Consider the following 17143-nt stretch of genomic DNA (forward strand, 5'->3'; position numbering starts at 1 on the left):
TATCTATCTATCTATCTATTCTCTATTATGCAAAGATAAAAATCTTTGAAGCAGACATACTGACAACCAGATTTGGGAATAAAACATTCAAACTGTATCTTCTAAGTAAATATTTAAATTACCCATACATACCCATTTCACATACAGAAAAGGAAATTAAGGAATTGCAAATCTTAAATACGTTTTCTTTAATTATCAATGGGTTTATTAATTCTAAACATATACCTCCCAAATAATGATTTATACAAGAAATTTCAGGCGGCATCCTCCTTCTTCACCATTACAGTAAATTCATCGGGAGTTCTGGGAGGTTCTGGGAGGCCCACCATGCCGCAAGCAAAATGTAAGACAAATTTTGTCTGAAAGCTTTTATGGAAAGTCATAAACATCAGCTGGCAGGTCCTCGTTTTTGTCCTCGAGCCAGCTTGCCACAAAATGTGATATCAGAATTTAGGAACATTTTATGAAGCCACAGGGCTGTGTATGGAGAAATGGCTTATGCGCTGACAAGCCATCATTCCTCCGTTTAATCTCCAATGCCAGTATACTAGCATCAGTCTTTTTCCCATCAGTAGGTGACACAACTGTTGTCCATGTTCTGAATGAGAAGTGAAGCTGTATTTGGCTCAATATTTTCTGAGATCGCTTTCACCACCCAGCTGGATGAGACATATCCTTAGCTGGGAGCATGAGAAAGCCTTTTTGGGGGCCCAGCTACGAAAGGCCTCTTGACGTTGCCCCCATTATGAGCCATAGGAAGAATTAAGTTCAGAGTTTCTGAAAGAGAGCAAGAGCTCATAATGTGCACCAGACAGAAAGAAGCACCCAAAGATATCCTGCCCTGGCAATGCCAAGAAAGCTGGCTTCCAGAAAGCCCCAGAGAGCTCCAAGGAAAAATTCAAGGCCTTCTGCTATGCAGGGCACCAGGAACCCTGCCAGAAACACCATGACACAAAGGGCTTGAGTGCACAAAACTGCTGTGTGTAAACCTTTACCTGGAACACATGAATCGTCCTGGAGAAGTGTCATATTCAGGATGGGCATGACCTCTCCCTCCAAGCACACACACACTGCAGTGTGAACCCTGCTACAATATCCAGTTTTAAAATTGACCCTTTTCATTAAAATTCCACATGTCCCCGCAGAGCTAACTACCAATCATATGGCTGCTGGTCACCAACCTGAGAGGGAGGACATGTGGTGTTTCTGGAGTTGAGAGCACTTCTCTTACTCATGAAGGACAGTTTAGGACAATTAAGCTTATTTTTAATGGCTTTACTGGTTGTAAGGTTGTGAATGAGTGTATGTTAAGAATGTAACAGTATGACCTCTAAATTGGTTTCCTATGCTGCTGCTTAGGAAGAAAACTATCACAAATGTAGTGGCATAAAGCAACACAAATTTATTATTGCACAGTGCTGGAGGTCAAAAGCCCTAAACCCAAGATATCAGCAGGGCTGTATTACTCTGGCAGCCCTTGGAAAGAATCCAATCCCTTGACTTTCTCAGTTTCTAGGGCCACCTGTGTTTCTTGGCTCATGACCTCCTTCCATCTTCAAAACCATCAAGCTCATCACTTCAGCTGCTGCATCAGTAATCACATCTCCTTCTCTGCTGCTAACTATACAACCTCTCTTTCCCTGATAAGTACCCTTCCAACATAATTCTCCATCTCAAGATCTTTAATTTAATCACATTGCAAAGTCCCTGATACTATGTCAGCAAACGTGTTCACAGGTTCCAGGATTTAGAACATGGACATTTTCGGGAGACTATTATTCTGCCTGCCATAGACCTCAACTGTCTTAAACACTCACCATTTTAAATCTTGTTTATTTGTTCAGCAAGCCCTTGTTTTAACCTCTAGTACAAATAAAAACTTAAGCCTAATGTCTAAATTAATTTCCCAAGAAATGGTGTCAACATTCCAATAGAGAGTATTCCATACAGAGCTGTCAAAACAACAATGAATGGAAGAAACAGTCCTGCTCTCAAAGAATTATAAAGGCACAGAGAATTTAAGTAGCTGGTCCCATATCACAGAGCAAGTAAGTGGGGAAGTTGGGATTTGCAGCCAGCAGGCTAGCTCTGGGGTTCACACTTCAACCACAATTCTCTGCTACTACCTCCTTTAACATTTTAGAGATGGTTACTCCCTTTTGGCCAAGGAACTGCTGGAATCCTAACCTCCATCTGCCACTTCCTTTGCACCCCCACAACAGCCAGTTACGGATTTTAGATTAGTCAGGTCCTTGTCCTCGCTTCTGACCTCCAATGAGAAAACTTTGTGGAATAAACTCAATGAAGAGAAACTCAGGAGAGAAAAACACACACACAAAAATCATAATATTAACCTCAAGCATCCAAGCTATGATCTCCCCAGGCATGGGATCAGTTTTCAACAAGATTTACTGGGGTTGTTGATGGCTAAAAACCCAGTCCTTCATTCCCTATACATAACAGAGTCCTTGCTGTATCAGGCCTGGACTAAACACTATCGATGTGAAAATGAAGAGGACATAGCTTCTGGCCACAGAAAGCCCTTAGGCCAGTGGAGACAACAGATCCAATCAGAAATTAATTAGACACCTTGGGACAAACCACCAATGACAGAAGAGCAGACCAAGAGCGGGGATCAGCAACGGAGCAAGGACTTCTCTGAGAAGGCACAGCCCGAGCAGTCATGCAGGGCCACAGCAGTTAATTAGGTGTGGATGGCAAGGTGCTTAACTCCTTTTAACTTTTCATTTTGAGATAACTATAGATTTGCAGGAAGTTGAAAAAATAATAGACAGGTCTCTGTGTGCCTTCACCAAGTTTCCCCATGGTGGTTACATCTTATGAAGCTGTGGTATAGTATCAACACCAGGAAACTGGCATTGGTACAATGTGTGTACATAGTGCTACACCATATTTTATCACGTGTAGACTCTTGTTTCCCAGCTCCATAAATTTGTCATTTCAATAAATTGTATATATGTGGAATCATGTATGGCATTTTGACAGTGGCTTTTTTTTCCCCACTCACCATAATGCCCTTGAGATACATTTGAGTTGCTGTGTCTGTCAGCAGTCCATTTCTTTTCATTGCCAAGTCATATTACATGAGATTTAACCATTTGCCTATTGAATGAGTTGCTTTCAGTGTTTGGCTATGATAAATAAAGCTGCCATGAACATTCATGACAGTTTTTTTTTTTTTTGGTGTGGATATAAAGTATCTCCGTGACAAACACCCAGGGGTGCAAGTGCTGGTTTGCATGGTAAGTGCATTGAAATTTTTATGAAATTGTCAAACTGTTTTCCAGAGTGGCCATAGTATTTTACATTTCCACCAACAATGTACCAGAGATCCAGTTTCCAACATTCTTACCAAGCATTTGGTATTTTATGTTTTTGTTATTCTAATAGATGTGTTATTTTTCATCTCATATTGGTCTTAATTTGCATTTCACGAATGGCTAGTGATGTTGAACATATTTTCATATACTTATTTGTCATCCATATTCTTCAATAAAATGCCTTTTCTTATATTTTCTACTTACAGTGGCTTTTTACTGCTGACTTTTCTATCAGATATGTGGTTTGCCAACATCTTATCCCAGTGTATCATTTGTCTTTTCATCTTCTTAACAGGCCCTTACATACAGCACATATTTTTACAATGATGGAGTCCAGTGTATCTTTTTTCTTCTATGAATCACGCTTCAGTGTCATGTTTAATAAATGTTCACCAAGTCTTAGGTCGCAAAGATTTTCTGCATTTCCTTTTAAAATTATATTGCTTTATACAATGATACATTCTGAGTTAATTTTTGTATTAGGTGTGACATTTAGGCCAACCTTTTTTTTTTTGAGGTGGAATTTTGTCCCCCCTTTTTTTTTTTTTTTTTTTTTTTTTTTTTTTGCCTTTGGATGTCCAATGGCTCCATATATTGAAAAATACTGCTTGGTTTTTTTTTTTTTTTAATTAAGACACGATATACCTCTGCTAAATAATTTTCTTCCCGACAATTTTCTATGAGTATGCCACTGCTGCCCTGCTCTATTAAGTGAGATTTTCCCAGGTCTTAACTTGCTAACACTGCATCTCAACAAATAAAATGAGTAAGTGTTATTGCCAGCTTTTTCAAAAAATAAAAAAAAATGCGATGTAAAAATACCTTTCCCTTACACTCTCTGCATGCATTCTACTATTCTGCTAGTAGTCTCATTTCTATAAAGGAAAATGACATTTTTTTCTTCTCTCCTGCACTGATAACACATGGTCTGTTTGGCATGTAAAAGTCCTCTCTTTTTATTGAAATAATTTCGGCCCTCTCTTAAGTCCACAAGATAGAGTGTGTACATGTACACGCACATAATTTGGTCTTCAGTATTAAGACAAAGCCTCCCTGAAATTAGAAACTTAATTTTTTTTTCTCATTTTGAATATGCATGTCTCCAATACTGAGCAGACTCTTACCCTCTTCATGCCTCCTACCACTGGCTGACCACAGGACAGTTTCCTCAGGATGAATGAATTAACGATGAAATGCTGGTGATTGTTATGGGGGCACTGACCACCACATCTTCATGTTGGACTGCCTTGGATAGTTGTCCTTATAACAACATTATCTCCAACCACAGCTCACTGAGCTGAGAACATTCCTGGTCTTCATGAAAGCCAAGGGCACCTCTTCCCTGCAAGCTGGACATGGTTTTATCCAGGCTCTCTTTTCCTAGCTGGATGGCATTGTCTGTCCTAACATTACTGACAGCACAGTGACAATGTGGTTGTCTGCAGAATAAAGCCTTCAAGCCTTCATTCTGACTGGTCCAAAGACATCTCCAAGCAACCACTGTGGGTGCAATGAATCATCTGGACAGGGGCTCCAATTCCTCAACACACAGTTCAAGGCAGCTCTTCACACTTTTCTGATATCTCTGAAAAACAGAATTTTTTCCATGGTGCCATGATTGTGCCAGTTCCTTTGCACAATGCAGAGTAGAATCTGTATTTTAGCTCAGCTCAAAAGAGATTTTATCTCTTATGATATGGATTCAGGAAGATTGTGTCTCTTATGATGTGGACTTTTGACTTCCTATAGAAAACTAAACTTGCTTGTTTGCCCTAAAAAGCTTACAGTTGACATTAATCTCAGAGATACAACTTTTATTTTTCAAAAGAGAAAAAAAAAGCACAAAAATATGGCTAGCATTTATTATCTGCAACAAATTAATATAAATAACAACTGCAGATTGTGAATTTTAGTTTCTCATAAAATCCTGGATTCTTTCAGAGGAAAAGAGGTCTCTTCACTGATATTTTGACAGATCACAAGTAGATGGGTTCACAGTGACAAAAATCTTTGTGTACTCTGACTTCTTTTGTCTTTTATCATTAAATGTGATACGGAAGGAAAGAAGGAAAACCATGAAGAAAGTATTATGAATGGGTTACTTGGAAGCTGAGTTAGGTCAACATGCAGCTTACAAACGAGGTAGAGAGATCCCAAATATATTTCATTAGAAATATCATATTTTTCTGTGATCAGTCAGGAAATAAGTCTCCATGGTTGGTTAGCCCCGTCGAAGGCCAGCATGTTACACAGGAGCGACATTTGCATGCATCACAATTTGCGTGTGTTTAAAACGTATTTGAATGGCTGTTTCCCTCCTCTTCTCTTATTCAGAGTTTGCTTTTTGTGAGCATCCAGGACTGCCAGCTCACACATTTCCGCTTTAAACTCTTGCACTCCCTCCCCATCCTTAAGTAAATCTGTCTGCCAATCCAGTCTCTGTCCACTGAGGCACCTTAACCCTGGGGCCACCGAGCTGGGATCCATTAAAGTCCAGGCAGACTAAGGCTCTGGGTAAAGGCCAGCCCAGCTTGGTCACAGAAATTAATTCCAGGATCCTCATGTGACCCACAGGGAACAGAGGGAACATGCTCTAAGAAGGAAACTTTTATTTCTTTAAGGGACAGGGTCTCGCTCTGTCACCCAGGCTGGAGTGCAGTGGCGTGATCTTGGATCACTGCAGCCTCGAACTTCTGGGCTCCAGCGATCCTCCCACCTCAGCTTCCCAAATGGCTCGGGCAACAGGCATGTGCCACCACATCCAGCTAAGGAATCTTTTTGTTAACGAAAGAAGCTGAGAGACCAAGAACTCAGTAGGTGCCTCAACTGTTCACACATGTCTGCACCAGAACCACTGAGAACCCACCTGGAAGTCGAGACCTTCTCATAAGCTGTGACATTGAGAGGTGGCCATTCCAGGAGCGCAGGCATTTCTCTGTGGCACCACCTTGGATTCCATCCAGGACCCTTGGCTTCCGCAGAAGCCCCACCCGTGAACTTTCACTTGTATCTTATTGGGCAGATCGCTAGCACATGACCACACAAAGGTCACTGGGAAATGTAGTTTTTTTTGTTTTGTTTTGTTTTTTTTTTTATTAAAGCTGAGCACATTATACCGCAAACAAAACCTGGATTCTGTAGACAAGAAGAGGGGAGAATGGTCACAGGCTAGTCAAGTATTGGCCACATGAATAAAGAACCCTATAAGGAGGTAAGGATAAAAATACTTTTTTTAAATGAAGAGTTTAAAATAATCCCCCCTTTAGGAGCAAGGCTAGAAATGGGGAGCAATGGAAAAGAACAATTGCATTTTTTGTTGCATGCCTTTCTGGATCACTGATGTTTGATTATAAATCACATATAGTCCCATGAGCTGAGAGAAGTCAGCAATACTTCCACTCAAGTGCATTTCCTTACTCTGTTCCCATGTGAAAATTGCACTTTGCATATTTGTTCTGATTCTGCAGTGACTTCCTCTTATCTGGACTCCTGACTGACTTGAAATCCACTCTCTGAAAGGTGTATAATTTTTTTTCTATACAGTCTTTTTGAATAAGAATATACATTTGCATTGGGAGTAGGAGGTGGATTTAGAGTAGTTATGAAGAAAATATTTTATCAAGACAAGAATGGCTTTAAACACTTAATTCAAAGAAAAGTAAACCAACTAAGGTCAGAGACATGTGTGTTCATTCTAGGCACACACATATATTCAAATGAAACCAGAGAAAGATACGCCCTACCGCCATGATCACAGCCCTGCTTACCAGAAGCATTTGTGAGGACAGGACACTATATTTCCTGGAGTGTTCAGGGGTGGGTGGAGGGGAAACCTGCACCATTTTAAAAGCATAGAGAGCAATATTTGTAAAGAACTGAGTCTGTTGAGCTATCTGGGAGCCTGTAGTCTCAAGAAAGGTAGATTTTCCTAGGATTCCAGGCTGTGTTTAATAATTTCTAAAATGCAAATGCAACTGTTTAACATCAGTTGGCAGCAAGTTTCTACCCATGTGTTTCCAGCCAAGCTTTAAGAGTCTCAGGAAGGAGAGTGGAAGGAAAGAGCAGATGATTCCCATTGAGGAGGATTTGGCTTTTACTATCAGGCACAAGGGACTGGAATCTAACCTGAAGCCCAGCAGCAAGAAGCAGTAGGTGCAGAGGGGCTGTGTACCCCGCCAACCCAGTGAGTATAACCCACTGGGCGGCAAGCAAAAGACATTCTAGCTTTTTCCTCCTAGGACCTCAGCAGTTGCTGTAGGCTCTGCCACCTTTCTGGTCAAGTTGAGGTATCTCTCCTTGCCTGCCCTGTGGTCACCACTCCTATGCCAGGTGGGAAAGGCTCCTGGTGCCAGCTGTTCCCAAATAACTCGGAGATTGCCTGTCCCACGCTCCCTGCCTAGTCTGCACTACCGCCCCGACCCCACTTGCACATCATAAAAATGGCAATAGTCATTATGCCAGCTGGTCTCATAGTAAATGCTCCAAGAACTATGTTAGGTGCCCACCTTGCCCATTAAATTCCCTCCTCTCTAAGAGGCCATGAACTCCCATGTGGAGACGACAGGACTCCTGGGAAGCCCAGGTAGGTTCCAGAGACTCATACCCAACGCTCCCAGACACCAGCGTCTCTGAGCTCCACAGTCCCTACCTGCAACCTCCAAATCACACCGGACTGAATTTGGCACTTAGGAGGAGTCGCAGATTTCCGCCAAGCTGCGTTGTGAGGGCGTGTTCCTCCTTGGTTGGAGAGAAGACGCTCAGAAAGCCAGACTCTCCGCCTGGGCACCCCAGTCCCAGTTTGACAAATTGAGAGTCGAGTCGGGATGGGAGGTGGGATGCGACCCTATGCTTTGGGCAAAGGAGATGCACATAACCGGGCCCCACTTCCTGGATCTTGGGTGCCACGATGTGTCTCAGTTTGGAGTGGAGGACAATAAACATTATGCCTTAGCCATTCTTCCTCTCACTTCCCGACAGCATCTGGCCTGATTCCAATGCTTCAGGTGGTTCCAGGTTGAGTATCTGAAGATCTCAGAATGGCCACATTTGCCCCCACCCTCCTACCCGGTTGCTGGCAGGGTCCGCCCAGTGATGGGAGGGGCGGCTCCACCCCCCGAGGCAGGCACTCCTGGTGGCACCGGCGTCCTTTCCGGATCTCCCCAACAACTCAAGTTCAAGCTCCCTCCGACCCAGCGTCCCGGGAGAAAGACGCCCACTCCTGTCTTACCTTTGCGGGGCACTGCGCTCAGCAAGCAGCTCTGAGCCCAGCACGGCCGCGGGACCACACCCTCCGAGCGCATCCAGCGTCCCCGCCGCTCCTGTGCCGGGCCCCGGCCCACGCCCCGGCAGCCGAGTCTGCCGCTCCAGGTTGCGTCTCCAAGGGTTGCTACCTGCCCCTGCAGAGTCCTGGCCGCGCAGACTCGGGCTCTGGTGGCTGGCGCTGCGACCAGGACAACTCTTCCCCAGACCCCGCGGCCACTCCGCCACGCCCCAACCTCAAACCGCGCCCAACCCACCTGCGCTTTGCTCCCAGCCGCGCCCCGCCCCAGTTGCAGGCGGAGGAAGTGCGCCCCCGAGGGCTGGAAGAGGCGTGCCTGGGAGAGTCCTGCAAGGTCCAGAGAGAAAGGCTGGAGGTAGAGCGGGGCGGCTCCTGCAAGTCTTCGGGAATTGGCTTCTGTCCTCCCTAAACTCAACCGTAACTGCCTCTGGCCTTCGCTGTCTGCGCGCAGTCCTGGAGAGTTCTGGCGCGGATCCACGCCTCACTGCGCGGGAGGCTGGAAGGCGCGCTCTTCCTGGGATGTGCGGATGCCTGGAATTCGAAATTAGAGCTGAGGATTTAAGAGCATTCTGTTTTGTTTTTTGTTTTGTTGTTGTTGTTGTTTCTTTTTGGACGAGTCTCGCTCTGTCGACCAGGCTGCAGTGCAGTGGCGCGATCTCGATTCAGGCAACTTCCGCCTCCTGGGTTCAAAGGATTCTCCTGCCTCAGCCTCCCGAGTAGCTGGGACTACAGGCGCCGCCACCACGCCCGGCTAATTTTTGTATTTTTAGTAGAGACGGAGTTTCACCGTGTTAGTCAGGATGGTCTCGATCTCTTGACTTCGTGATCCGCCCGCCTCGGCCTCCCAAAGTGCTGGGATTATAGGCGTGAGCCACCGCGCCCAGCCAGGAGTTCTTAGATAAAAGTTTCTTCAAGAAAGGGACTGGAGAGTGGGAATGGAATAAACAGTAATTCTTCTTGACTGCAGGAGGTAGAATGCAGCAGAGAAACTTCTTCAACCAAAAAGATTAACTGTAAAATATTGATTCTTACAGTTCTAGATGATAGCAGAAAATGATTTTTTAATGAATTATGCAAATCTCTCAGTTCTCCACTACAGATGGTCACTCCGTATCTCCACTACAGATGGCCACTACCACTACACTTTAGTGTCAGGGACGATGATTTTTGCAGCCCAAGAGACTGGAGAATTTTTCTTTTTACATCAAGCTAGCCTCTCAAGATGAGTGAGAATTAAAACATATTCCATTGTTACTGGCTGAGGGATTGGGACATGCTGGGCCTTCTCCTACTCCTGTTTAAAATAATAAAAATAATTTTAGAAGCCAAGAAATTCTCCAGCTCCTGATCTTTCTCTTAGCAGTTCCACCACTGGCAGCTGGCCTCTCCACCTCCCCCGCCCCACCCCCGCTCCGCCACACACCTTTCCACACAGAGGAGCCAAACACAAGTCCTGGACCAAAAATACAGTGAGGAAATCGTCAGGGGAGTCCCAGCCTGGCTGATGTCACATAGGCGAGGAGTCCTGGCTGAGAGAGGCTTCCTTTGCTTTCTCTGTCCCTACCCAATCTCACTCCCTCATATGTGACTAAAGAGAATACTATTTACTCACCGTTTATTGTGGGCAATGCACTTTCTTTTATTTTGTTTATGTAGTTAGTTATTTGCTTACAGTCTTTTCGGAATGCTTCTGTCTGCCCCTACTCCCCATCCAAAATGTAACCTCCATGTGTTTGACTTCTTAAGTGCGCAGCCCTGAACTCTCAGAACCTCAAACAGTGCCCGGCCGTGTATCCAATCAAACAATTATCAAAGGAATGGATCTTGTGTATATGCAAATTATCATGACCCATGTCAGATAGGCATCTTTCCCTCCCACACCACACACAGAAGAGGAAATAAACACTCAAAAAAAAAAAAAAAAACACATATATTTGAGACAGAAAATTCCAGATGCCTGTTGGCTTTTTTGATTCCAAAGACAGGAAATAGGAGAGCTGGAGGAGCAGGGAGTTGCAAGGAAGAGGAGAGACTAAAGGAGAAGGGAAAGCAATGAAGAGGCTGGGAGGGCCCCAGGGGTAGAAGCAGCCCCTAATGCAGTGGCAGCATGTAAGCTACTCAATGCTGAACTATCCTTGAAGCTACCCCTTCTGCCCCATAGTCCTGTGACCTGTGGATGTTTTCTCACCAGCAGTCTCATACAGAGACAAGTGCTGTCAACAGAGGACTGAAGAGTTTAGACACCTTTGGAGGTTTGGGGATGTGAACAGAAAACTTTTCCAGGCAAAAGAGCTGATGCCTATAATCCCAGCATTTTGGGAGGCTGAGGTGTATTGCTGGAACTCAGGAGTTCGAGAGACACCTGGGCAACATAGCAAGACCCCAAATCTACAAACATAAAATAAATAGCTGAGTGTGGTGACATGTGCCTGTATTCCCAGCACTTTGGGGGGCCAAGGCAGGAGGATCACTTGGGGCCAGGAGTTCAAGACCAGCCCAGTCAACATAGCAAGCCACCATCTCTACCAAAATAGAATTTCAAACTTAGCCAGGCATAGTGCGTTGTATGCCTGTAGTCCCAGCTACTTGCAAGACTGAGGCAGGATCCCTTGAGCCAAGGAGATTGAGGCTGCCGTGAGCTCATTCAAGCCACTGCACTTCAGCCTGGAAAACAGAGAAAGCCTGTCAAAAAAAAAGAAAAAAAAGGCAACTTTGCTTTCTGACCAAAGTGGAAATTCTACACTAAACTGAGTAGAAATGGTCACACCTCCACTGTTACTTCTGCATTCTTGGGCTAGACTTCACCCACTCAAAAACAATAATGATGTCACTTGCTGTGGTTGTTTTAAAATTCAATGTTAAAAGGACACGTGCAAGTTTGTAGAAAAGTTCATAGTGCTGTTCAAATATAACATCTGTACTAAGAAAATACGTAAAAAATAAAACCTTGGTACCTAGACATAACAGAGATGTTCTAAGAAGATCATGCTGAGTTTCGTGAACATGTAAGATACTCTCCTAATTAAAATCAACCATTAATTGATCTTTCAGTCTGTTTACTCCAGTTGGTCAAACACTTTTCATAAAATCCTACTCAATTTTCAGCAAACCCTCTGGTTATACAGTAAATCAACATCCAAGTTTGTAATGACTGTAGCCTGGGTTAAGTAATTTTTACTGGGTGAGAATTTTAATTAACGAAAACAATTCAAAATGTGTGTCAGTATCTTAGGATAGTGGTAATCCTGGGCTATCAAGTGTGGGATTTCTGGGAGGTCAGGTGGTATAAAACAGATGGTGGGAAAGAGGCAGGTGGATTAGCATCATTATTGAAACCAGCAATAATGTTAAATACAACCAAAATTGGCATAATAACTTTCAAGCATGATTATAGCTTTATTCCTCACATCCCCAACATGGAAATACAACACACAAAAATTACACTTACCAACTCTTAAATTTTTCAGTTGACATGACAGATGTTAAATATCCTCCTCTCATGTGATGCTAAGACCTTGGCTACTTTATTACTCATACCTTGTTTCATAATATAGTACCCCAAAAGTCTCTTCTCATTACAGCATTACAACATCAACTCCAAGTCCAGAATCTCACCACCTCTGTCAGATAATGATGCATAGCTCCCTACATGTGGTTCCTTAAATAAAGCTATTTCTATGCAGTTTCTCTCAATTTTAAGGCTTTGGGAACTAAATACATAACTTGTGTTCCTGCCCCCGTGCACCCAACGCACAAAGCTTAAACAAGTATAGAATAATCATTGCAGACACCCTTGCTTAAAAGGAAGGAAAATGAGATCCACAGGAATATATATATTTAAAAATACATGTAACTCAACTATCTTCTACAAAATAGTGATGCTGGTGATTTTCGGTAATGGTGCTGAATGAAAATTCAGGTGTTTCTCAGTCTTTTCCCGCAATTCCCAGCCACATCTCTCTGTTTGCTTAGATACTGGATTGCTTTTTCTGAGCCTCTCACTGTATCTCAGAATTGTTTTCTTCTATTTCTGAACAAAAAATCAACACTTTGTCTTCATCACCTGACACAAGTGAAACGCGTGTTATTCAACTCCAGCAATGCAAAAGTTTCTGACAGCCAGTGAATAACTAATGGACTCCTCCTTCCAAGGGAAGGAGTTGTGTCAGGAGGAATATGACGTGATAAACCAATGTTGACATCTGAGGACAGAATGAAAAGCCAGTTAGTAGAACAACAAAACCATGTGCTTCATGATTAACCACAAAGACAATGTCAGTTCTCTTTTTGCTGCATTCAGCTGTCAAAGTAAAGAAAGTTTCTTTGAATCAATTTGCATGTTCTGAATTTCTAACTCTGAACCCTTGATCCAAGGTAAAGGGAAACTTAAACTTTCCTGCTTGCTTGCACCAAGAGTGAACTATCTATTTCTCATTATTCTGCTATGTTTTAGAAGAGATCACACCCTTCTTGGTGTCACTGTGGCTGAGATTATTCTGACCAGCCAGGACACTGTTACTCTGCCTTGGATTCTGAAGGCCTCATGTGCTCTCTCTTGAGTGTGGCACAAAGATGGGGCTCCTGATTGGACAGCAGAGTCTCTATGTGCTCCAGAGGCCTGGACCTGCTGTACCCAGAGTCATCTCCACCCCACTCTGATTTTCCTGCTCCAAACAAATGCTAAAAGTAACAATCAAATGATCCCCTAAATGGTCAATTTTTTTGTTTCCTCTCAAATTCTTTCAGATTATTTGATATATTTTGGTTTTTTTTCTAATGTATTTTTTAAAGGTCAGCTTCTAAAAAGTACACACAAATCTCACTCCCTTCCCTACCATTGCCTTTAGAGTACATTTTAAGTGGAAATGTGGTTACATTGATACAAGCCAAGCATTTTCATCATCTTCTAACAAAGACTTGAGAGAATATGTATTTATTTATTTATTTAGAGATGAAGTTTCACCCTTTTGCCTAGGCTGCAGTGAAGCCTAGGCTGCAGTGAAGCGGCGTGATCTCAGCTCACTGCAACATCTGCCCCGCTGATTCAAGCGATTCTCCTTCCTCGGCTGGGATTATAGGTGCCCATCACCACACCCAGCTAACTGTTGTGTTTTTAGTAGAGACAGGGTTTCGGCAGGCTGGTCTCGGACTCCGGACCTGACTTGATCTGCCCACCTTGGCCTCACAAAGTGCTGGTGTTACAGGCGTGAGCCACTTGGCTCTGCCAGCAGAGCATTTGAGAGACACATGAATGGTGCTCTCTTTAGAAGTTTCATGTCTGCTCCGAAAACCAGGTCAGGGAATAGTGACTTTTTATATTTGTTTGGTTTTAAAGGTTTCTTTTTTTTTTTTTTTTTTTTTTGCTTTTATGGATACACAATAATTGTACATATGTATATATTTGGATACATGCATGAAATGTGTAATTTATTATAAATTTCAAAATAGCTAGAAAAGAAGATTTGAAATGCTTTCAATAGATTCAAATTTCTGTGCATTTCTGCTCTAGAAAGACATTCCAGTAACATCTCTTCTCCTTTATGATACATGTTGTTTCTTCACAGGATATCCTGGAGTCTGAGTTTTAATTCAATAGATTGAAACCAATGCCTAGTCAGAAAGCGTTTTTTATATCTACAGCTTTTTTTTCTTTTTTCTTTTTTTTAAGGGTAGCGTTTTGTAACAGAAATGCTGATAATCAGGTCTAAGTATCTCTGGAGACTGTAGCCCTCTCTTAAGATTGATGAGAAGAGATATTTCTAATAAAAATAGCAGCAGGAGATGTGCTGGGAAATGAGTTGGAAATCTTAAAATGTTTTCACAAATGCGTGACTCAGACGCTAGGTCACCAGTCTCCATCTTAGCTTCAATTATTTTTAAAAAATCCATCAATTCAGAAAGTCCTCCGTGCTTTGGGTGTGCGTTTTCCACATTCCATTCTGCACTCCTAGAGAGCCACTCGGTGCCCAGTGTTCAATCATAATCACCCTTGCATCATAGATATTATTTCAGCCTGGAGTGAGCTTGTGTGCAATATGATGAATCACTCTCCAATGGGATCTAACACGGAGAAGATTTGCAAAAGCTTGTATTTAGAGAATTAATAAAGGTAGTGATAGTGATTCACATTTTTTAAAAAAAGATTCTTTCTGTTCTTCAAATGTTAGCTTTCTTAGTCCATAGCATTATATTTGCTTACAGATCTTGGGCTATGAATGTCTAGCACAATGCCTACTCTTAAATTGGAATTGAACAGAATTTATAAGCTGGATTGTGCAAGCATGAGAAACGTAGGGCTAAAATGTTAGGTTTGCACTGGAGATTAGGAAGGGAGAAGTGACATTTTCTGTTAATGCAAAATAGAGGAAGATTTACCAAAATTATGTCCCAAAGGCTGACAGGGGCAGATAAGACATACATTGGTCTTTGGTTTATCTTTGGAAGGAAAGCAGATATTAAAGAGAGGCGTGTCCTCAGGGATCTCCTCTTTTATTGGCCTTAGGAAATACAGGAGAATGAACGAAGAGTATGGAAAATTTCAAGCAGGGCCTAGAAGCCAGAAAAAAAAAATGTACATGCTGATATCAAGGAGCCTCTCCCATTCCACCTTGCCCTCCTCCCCTTGGCCCAACCCCTTGCACAGCCTCAGCTCATGTAGCTTTCTCTTGTCTGTGTGTCAACTAAAAATATCTTGCACACTTTACATAAATCATATTTTTAAATACACCAGAGTGGTTCAAATAATCTTTATAGGAGATAGCTAAGAGATCTCACTAGCAGTCCAAGCTCTGCTGTTAACAGGATCTTAGACATGTTCTTTTCATCTGTAAAACAAAGTTGTTGGGTAGGATGACGACCAACACTGCTTCTAACATAGACACTCTGTGATTCTAATTTATCAATAAATAATGTGATGCAATATAAAGATAGCTTTCATTTTGCTATATTTTCAGACATAATAGGAAAAATCAGCAATAACCTAATTTTAAATTTTAGGCTACCACATCTCTATTTTGGAAGCTATTTCAAGTTTTCCACACTCTCCCCTCAAATTTTCTTCTTTAGATACTGGGGTTGAAGAAAGTCATGCAGGTTGGAATCTTACAGAGTTGTTCAAAGATAGTTTTGCTCAATGTAACAAATGAAAATACTGGACACCCAGTTCATTCTGAATTTTAGATAAACAACAAATAATTTTAATATAAGTATATACCATGAAATATTTGTGATATACTAAAAAATGTATCCCTTGATTACATGAAATCCAACTTTAACTAAGCATCCTATATTTTATCTGGCAATTCTATTTGAGGATTAACTAAAAGAGTTTACAAAAATGCTGTGCTTAGTAAATGCTAGTTTCCTTTTACTTATTTAGTATCCCTTGCAGAACAACCCAGAAGTAGTAAATTTCCTAATCTGTAAGACATTACAGAGTATAAAACACACCCCTATTTATTTAAGAAAATATTTATGGAAGGGAATCTAATTACTTTCTCTCATATATGCATGGGAAATGAATTTTAAAATGGTTTTGCAGGGAAAATACATAATCCTACTTATGTAAATACAATATGCTGTACATTATATATAAGAAAACAATTCTGGATTGGAAGTAATAGCCAACTAGTGCTGAGAAATTATAAAATAATGTAGTTAAAAAATATATATCATCATCAGTGAATCCAAAACACAGCAGAAAAAATACCTTAAGTATGTTAGTAAGTTGGGTCTATCTCTTCTGTGCGTTATTATAAAAACAAATGCCAGTACAGTCATTCTCAGAATATTGGTAACTAACAATCAAGGTGTAATATTAAAAAATGACATTAGCATGAATTTCCATCCTGCACTTGCAGGCTGGGTAAATAAAAAACAAGCACAACAACAAAAAACATGAATTTTGAATGAATTCTCACTCAGGGAATGTGGGCAAATTATATGTAGATTATATGTAGACAGAATGATATTTCAGTAAAAACACTGAAGGAACAAAAAACTTTAATGAGATTCCAGTGCTATGCTCATGCATGCAGAAAAAAAAAATAATTTTCCTGACAATTACTATAGAACAAACAACAGGTGAGAAAATGAATGAAATCCTGGAAAAACTAGCTTAATCAAGAACTCACTAGAGCTTCTATTACTGTCTGGGGCCATCAAGCATTGTGGGAGTAATAATTATAAATCAAACCTACACAAGAAACAAACCCTACCTGTAGTTTTCCAGGTATACCGGGTCTTGATATTTTTGTTAAGTAAACCTCCCTGAGATGTCAGGTTTCTATGTTTACTCAGATGTTTTTGGCTTGCTCTTCTGACCATTATGGAGTAGCAACCTTGGTACTCTCTTGAAATCCACTATCTATAGCTCCTATTAGAGGTGGGAGCAACTAATGGCTTTCAATGTGCAATACGGGTTGGCTGAACCTACAATAATGGTAAACAAGTTGCTTTCAGGAAAAAAGCTAGTGTGTGTGTGTGTGTGTGTGTGTGTGTGTGTGTGTGTGTATATATATATATA

This window comes from Rhinopithecus bieti, unplaced genomic scaffold (genome assembly GCF_001698545.2).
Source record: "Rhinopithecus bieti isolate Rb0 unplaced genomic scaffold, ASM169854v2 scaffold_574, whole genome shotgun sequence".
Taxonomy (NCBI): domain Eukaryota; kingdom Metazoa; phylum Chordata; class Mammalia; order Primates; family Cercopithecidae; genus Rhinopithecus; species Rhinopithecus bieti.